We start from the raw sequence: 7,997 nt of genomic DNA, 5'->3' as shown, positions 1-7,997 counted from the left end.
AAAGATGTTTTAAGGTCAATTTTTAAAAATAATATAAGGGCGTTTTGCATTAAAATTACTGTACTGTAGCATATCTTCTCTTATCGTGTCCTGATTGTGATGAAACAAAGCCTATAGTATATGTTACCTCAGGCTCGGACAAATACACCTGTGTATACAGAATTCGTTCAGTAATTCTTTTGTGATGGTGAACAAACAAACAGACAGACAGACAAAAATTCCAAAAAACATCTTGATGTGTTCTTGTACTCATCTTACATCTATATGCAACCTGTGCACTACAGTAAGTCCAGTCGTGAAATCTCAACTGTCAACTGTTAGTGGTATTATAACAAACATAAAATCACAGAGCGGGGTCAGCGGATGCAGAGTCAATAGCTACAGAACTCCAAACTTCATGTGGCCTTCAGGCTAGCTTAAGAACAGTTTGCAGAGTGCTTCATGGAATAGGCAGCTGCGTCCAAGCCTTACATTACCAAGTGCAATGCAAATCATCGGATGCCACAGTCTTGGCCACAGAATTTATTTTTGCCCATATTCTGCAATGAATTTATTATAAAATCAATGTGCATATTCTGATGTGCAGCTTTACATTTTTTCCACTAGATGTCATTATTGCTACATACAGAAGGAGCAGACTGTAAAGGACTGTAAGTCTGTAGCAAGGACAAAATCTGCAGATTTTGGTTGAATTAGTTGTTTGTTTTCATTTGACTGTAAAATTAACGGTAAAATTAAATTAAATATTAGACAACAAGCAGCACAGGGAGATTGGAACCTGTCTGCTACTGTACATTACATTTATCAGCAGCCTGTGGCATCATCACTTCGTGGAAACCTCTGGCCCACATTCATGCAGTGTCATGCATGCTAAAATTAAATATGTGTCAGTGTGTGGACTGCTGCTGGCTTTTTTTGTCAGAGTAAAGAAATTGTTAACATAATTACATTTCCTACAAAGGAATAAAGAATTAGCATTTGAAAATTATAACTAAACTACAAAATAAACAACAACCAAAAAACAAAAAACAAACAAACAAAAAAAAGCATGACTTTTCAACAGTTGTTTTTTCTTTTGTTGTATAATGTTACCCCTTCTTGAGACTTTTTTTCTTTTACTATTGACAATAATACATGGCACATTATAAAATATCATGGTTTGATTTAATAAAAAATATATTAATGACTATATTTGAGGAGTTTATATCTGTAATAGTTTCATTGATTTGTTGTTGTTGTTTGCTGTGTATTTGTTTGTGCATTTGTCTTTGACTCTGTACTTAAATCTATTATATTGTTTAAATTGTTTGACATTACATATTTTTCTCATCTTTGTATATTAGAATTTGAGCATTAATACATCATTGGGCTGACAGAACTGGTCCACAGGGTTCGCACAGTGGTGAAACATTGAATCAAAGATGAAACCCTGAATGGCCTAATGATGGCTGCCCACATCAAGTCAGTGCTGTGAAACCAATGTTGGGCTGCAAATTTCTGGCAAATCCCAGTAAATTATATTGTATGTAGTGGTCATGAGTGTGTCCCAGGACATTGGAGCTTGGTGAGCTGGTACAGTCAGCTCTAAAGTCAGAAGTGAAGAAGTGATACTGTATGATATCTATCAGTCCTTAATTTTTTTTTTACTCAGTTTTACACTTCTTCATATGTATTCGGTCATACTTTTTATGTCTTGAGTATTAATATACAAAGTTGAAAATAATACAAATAAAGAAAAACAATTAAATAAGAAGGTGTATGCAAACTTTTATATAAAAGCTTTTCTAATAAATAAATAAATAAATAAATACAACCCCACAGTGTGAGACAGTCTTAAAGTGCCATTCAGTATTAACACACTATAACCCAATTAACCTCATTATACAATATACAGGTGAAATCCCATTGTCTAACTTTACATGCATTTGAAGAACTGCTTGGAAAATATTTACTGCATTATAATCCACAGCACAAATGTCATGCATAGCTTCATTACCAATATGGTTTGTGACCAAAGGATGTAAATGCCATACCACAAGGGAAAAAAAGAGTCAAATGCTTTCATTTCACCTTACTAAGCATACTAAGTAATCTCCTCATTACCCAGCACAGAATGAGCACTCTGTAGACGTAGATGTAAATCCACCATGTATATTAGGGAGGAAGTGTAAAACTTGTAGAAGCACAAGAACACATAGATCATTGTGATGAACTTAAAAACATTTAAACATCTTTAAACATCTTTAAGCAACACTGTGGCTCATCTTGTAACTTCTTAAAGACAGTTCAACACTGCCAATCATGCTGTAACGTCTGACTTTTTGAGTCTCGCTTTTCAATCTTGCTTCAAGTGAGTGGAGATTTGTGCAGTAGCTTTGACTAGTGGTCTATAGTAACACATGGTTAGCTGCTTTCTAGTTGCTATCTCTTGAATTGCTGAAGTAGTTATAAATAGATATTTTATATCCATCTGGACTTTATTAAATCTGTTTTAGCACCTTCATAACTTTCTTTTAGATCATATTTTATTACTTTTCTTCCTGAGGTTCTAACATGAGACCTGTCCCTAACCTTGAGAGAAGTGGCAAAGTGAAACCATCCACAATTCCTCTCAGCGAGGGGCCAGGTGAGCTTGTAAAGGGTTCATGAAACCTTTGCCTGCGTGCAGTGACTTTCCTGCCTATGCACAAGAAAAACCACAGAGATTGAAAAGGCATTCATTTACAGGCCCATCTGTAAACCTTCAGAGAAAAATACATATCACTGCTAGTATAGGTGTGAACCACATGCAGACAATCATAAGCACTGAACTTCGCATTTCTACACTTTAAAAAAAAAACCTGAACAAACTGTAATTTCCTTTGTTCATGGGGTGGTACAACCAAGGGGAGATGTGTGTGTCTTTAGTATATAGCTTTGCTTTTTTAAGTCTAGGAAAGATGCATGTTTCTTGCATTAGCTTTCAGATGATGTCAAATATGCAGTTTAATTTGCTTGATTTTGATGTGGAATGACATCGAGATATTCAAAACAACTGAAGTTAAACAACAAATAAAAAAAAAGTATTTTTCTATCGAGTGATATTTTTATCTGAAGCATAAAGGAAGTGAGTGGTTATCATTTCCTTCTTTTGTCCCAGTAATTTTACCACTTCAGTCATAATGTCATGGCAATGTGTAAAATACTACAAATCTCTACAGTATGTTATGTATCTATGACATCCATTAGACTGAGTTAAAATGTCATGATGTTTTAACATTTGCCATTTTGTTTTATTTGTGTTGGAAAACCTACAAGGAAACATAAGCGTTTACATTTTCAGTTCCTCATTAAGGATATATATTAAAAAAAAAGTTCACATGACAACTACAAACACCTGCTAGAGTCACCCTTCTGAATGGCATGGTGTGTCAGTCTACAGAAGCGCTCCTTTAAATCCCTTGAGCCTAGGGTGAAAGCCATGTCACTGATCTATTCTCAGCTATGATCTCTTAAGAAAAAGACTTCTGTTCTCTGAACTCCTCACGCACTGCAGCACACAGACTCATTTCCGTCTTTATATGAAGACATTCTTTTTTTAAGAGAAAAGGAATCAATATTTGATGTGCTAGAATGCTATATCCTGCATAAGTGGTTTTGACAGTAAGCCCTGCATGGGCTTAGAGATTTGTCTGTTCGCACTAAACTATTTTAATCTTCTAGGAACTTCGAAGAAATCTTTTTGGCTAGATAAAACTGCTCTAGACATTTCCCATTCAAAAGTTGTTTGGGGGCTTATCAAGAAATAAAACACATACTTACAAGCACGTGTGTGCCATTTCCATGTAATGCTTAGGTGTACATGAAAATACACACAGAGTTTATGCAAGCATGCCTGAACAGGACGTGGTAAAGAGGTGTGAACAAAACATCCCGCTTGAGTCAAACAGATCAGGTTAAAGGAAATCAATTTGCCATTTTACTTCACCAGTTAGAATGAAATGTCAGAGGTTGGTAGGTATGACACTTAAGTGTACTATTGCAGTTTATACTAATTCAATTCTAGATCATTTATACACTTATGGGTAACTTTAAATATTTTATAGGCTGAAGTTTATAAGCATTTCAGAAGCATCTAGTTAAAGAAAATTAACTTTCCTAATTTTCCTAGAGTTTTAGGGTTATGGAGGAATTCTTAGTATTGAATAAGGCTATTTAAGGTGAATAACAGTAAAATGGGAGTAGATAAGGACAATGTCTTAGCGCAGCTAAGCACACTTGGAGAAGATGCTACTACATATTTAGTCAACTGAAAAAGAAGTACACTCTCCTTCAATTGTCATCGCCTATACCGCTTGATCCTGTATACAGGGTCGCAAGGAGCCTGGAGCCTATCCGGGGAGCCTTAGGTTACACGGGGCACACCCTCGTTCACCCAAATCAACCCCGGCACACACATACAGTACACACACATACACACACATTGTGGGCAATTTGGGAATGCCAATTAGCCTAATCTGCATGTCTTTGGACTGTGTGAAGAAACCGGAGTACCCGGAGGAAACCCATAAAGTATGGGGAGGACATGCAACCTCAAGGCACACCGAGACGGGAATCGAACACGGACCCTGGAGGTGCAAGGTGCTAACCACTAAGCCACCATGCCACCACAGTATTTCGATTGTATGTTTGTTTGTTTTTTTGTTTTTTTAAACAGGTCCCAAATAACAAGTGCTTGGGCCTCACCAAACTCCAGACCTTAACCCTGCTGAACATAACAGAAGATGTGGTGGGGGTCATTTAGCTCATCTGCCACAGTGATTTGATATTTTTCTGCTTTCCACAGTTGTAAAAAGTAGTTATTTAAAATACTGTAGCAATTACATCAGCTGAAACCATTGTGCCATTTTTTTTACACACAGTATGATCACTCACTAATTAATTAATTGATTAGTTAATTTGTTTGTTTATGTGCAATTCAATGTAAACCCTGGAGACTCTATTGCATCCAGTAAGCCTCGAAAGCCCCAGGAGGTCAGTGGTTTCTTTATATACAAACCAGCCCGTCTGGCACCAACAACCACCATGCTCAATTTGACTGAGATGACATTTTCCTCGCATTCTGATATTTGATCTACACATAGAGCGAAAATCTTGAACTGTAACTGAATGATTATATGGTCTGTGCTGCTGCCACAATAATTGTTTATAATAAAATTTCCAATGAGTGTATTTCTCCATACAGTCTTTAAAATGTATATGCTGTACTCTTACACTCACTATTACAAGCTTCTATTACAGGTATCCAAATGTTCTCTTCCTATGTATTTTACCCACCATTTATAGCACTTCTGCTTTAAGGTGCTTTAAGGGATGGCTTTTCAATGGTGTGCCATCCTTAATCGGTCCATCACACCAGATTAGACAATCCTGGCTCACTAGCTTGTCTAGGTGATGATGGATGGGGAAGCAGATATGGCACTTTATGGTGATGGTCATTCTTTGTTTGCATCACCTTTGACAAATTTTGGCGAAATAAAGAGATAAGGAGAAATTCGTTCCATCCATTACTAGGCAACAAGGAAACTGAAGATAATTATCAGCACTTGCCTTCAACTGTTCAACAAACACAAACTGGAAAGAAGTAAAAGAGCAATCACAAGGCTGCATTTCCTTTTTTTGTGGCTCCCAGATTGCAATTTTTCGTAGCTCTAGAAAATAGAGAACCACTGTGGATGAAGTTTGCCATCCTTTTTGAGGATCCATATTAAAAAGCTGTGCCTTCTGTATATATCTGGATGATGAAGTGCGGAAAATACTTGAGTAATAGTACACTATTGATTGTGTATTTTAATAACGGATTATTTTGAGGTATTTATACTTTATTTGAGTATAAATTAAAATTGAATAAATATACAAACACAAGACAATGGAGTAAAAACTAGCAGATGTTTTGATTGTTTTACAAGCCTGCAGTAATTAAAGAGGTTTGTATTATCAATCTGAATATTCCTATATGCTAGCAAACTTGTCCTCCTGTGTATGAAATCCTTAGCAAACTTTAAAGAGACAAATAACAACGACACAGAAAGTTTTGTAACTGATTAACTAGGCTGTGCTTTTTCCAAAGAAAGTGATGCTCACAACTCCCTTGCTGCTACATCACAATAAACAACAAAATAAACAATATCATATTCTTTGCCAAACTAAAAAGCAGAGACATTTAGACGGACAGACACATGGAACAAAAATTTAAACTTTAAACCACAGAATAACATAAACGGCATAACCTGTTGATTTATAACAAACTACATTCAAACAGAATGTAACCTCTTTCACTCCAGCCCCTCTATCTCTGTCGTTTGGCTTGCTGTGTCCTGCACTCTTTCTGCTGGCTATAGCTCAGTGCTTCTCTCTTTCACTCCAATCCCTGTCTCCATCTCCGCATCTGATCTAATACTTCCACTCCACAAATTTGCTACTTTAATCTATTTGTGTTTTTAACATCCGTGGACATAACAAATAATAAACCCACCCCAAGTAATATTACAAAAATTAAAAACTGTTTTATTGTTGCTATTGTTTATTAAAAAATATATATATATTAGTCCATAGATTTTTAACTTAAAATAGATTCATTTAAACAAAAATAGAGGTCAAGACATGTCGTTTGAGTTACTTATCCTCTTAAATGCAGCTTTCAATCCTGATCAAGCTGTTGATCAATCGTGAACACATCTTGTTGAATGACACATCTTTCAATTCAGATGCCTAAAAATTAGATCTCTCATTACCACTTACCGTGTACTACCTGTTCTAAAAACGCCAGACTCCCTTCAGTCACCTGTACGTGTGTTATTCAAACCTCTTGTGCTTTTTAGACTCACCAGGACAGCAGCTTACACAGCTCCTATTTTTTTTATCATATAATTTTTTTTATTATTGTGAAACAATTGTGAATATCATAATTAATAAAATTAACTACACAATTAAAACTGTAACTATAACTGTGTTAGTCATGGCACATCACGAATAGGGTAAAAGGTTATCAAGTGATGTGAAGGTATTTTTTTTTCTAACTCTCTCAGGTTCACACCTCTCCCCACCCAAGGTTAACATGTCTTCTCGTTATGCTTGTTTTCGTTCTTCAGACCTTTTACTCTTTGTTTGTTTGTTGGCCATCTATTTTCATTTACAATGCAAATCCAGCATGTTAGCATGTGCCAAATTTTAGCATTGCTTATAGTCTTCCATTAGGTTTTCCAGATCACATAAAAATAAGCATTGTTAAAAACCCATCATCTCTGATAAAAACAGGCTAAATTATAGTAATATAAATAAGTTTTTAAATAATTAAAATAAACAAAATACTTCAGTATTTCAAAATACTCATAAATCAAAGCAAATTTCCCATAAGAAATAATAGAAATTCAAATGATTCGTTCCAATAAAATAAATACATCAAAATTATTAATACAAAATATAAAGTAAACATAAAACAAATTAACCTGCACTTTACTAAGTCAAATAAAAAAGTTAAAACAAATCCCGACAGATTGGTGTTTCTGTTTACGCGTGCAGGCGCTGAGTGTGTGTATGTGTGTATTTGTGTATGTGTGTGAAGTAAGAGGAGGAATCAGCCTCCCCCTTCTCATCTTACACAGTTAATCTTTCTCCTCTCTTATTTGAATTTCACACAAACACACGCACGCGCGGACACACACACACACACATTAATGGAAAGACTGTTTTGTCGAAAAAATTAGCAAGGAACATCGCAAATGACACTCGCGTAAGCCCATACTAACGGAATCACTGCTGTAAAGTAAAACAAACAAGCAAATGAACATGCACTTTCCCTTTGAAAGGGAACGCAACAGAGCAGTGTTTTTGTGTAGAGCAGTGAGAGAGAGTGTGTGTGTGTGTGTGTGTCTGAAGCCGAGATGGGGTGGCGGGGGGGTGTAAAGGCGAGAGTGTGTGAAGGGGTACGGTGTCAAATTATGCGCACGCACACATAA

Source organism: Clarias gariepinus, chromosome 4 (assembly GCF_024256425.1).
Source record: "Clarias gariepinus isolate MV-2021 ecotype Netherlands chromosome 4, CGAR_prim_01v2, whole genome shotgun sequence".
Classification (NCBI taxonomy): domain Eukaryota; kingdom Metazoa; phylum Chordata; class Actinopteri; order Siluriformes; family Clariidae; genus Clarias; species Clarias gariepinus.
The sequence above is the reverse complement of the archived record's forward strand: the minus strand, read 5'-3'. Positions refer to the sequence as shown.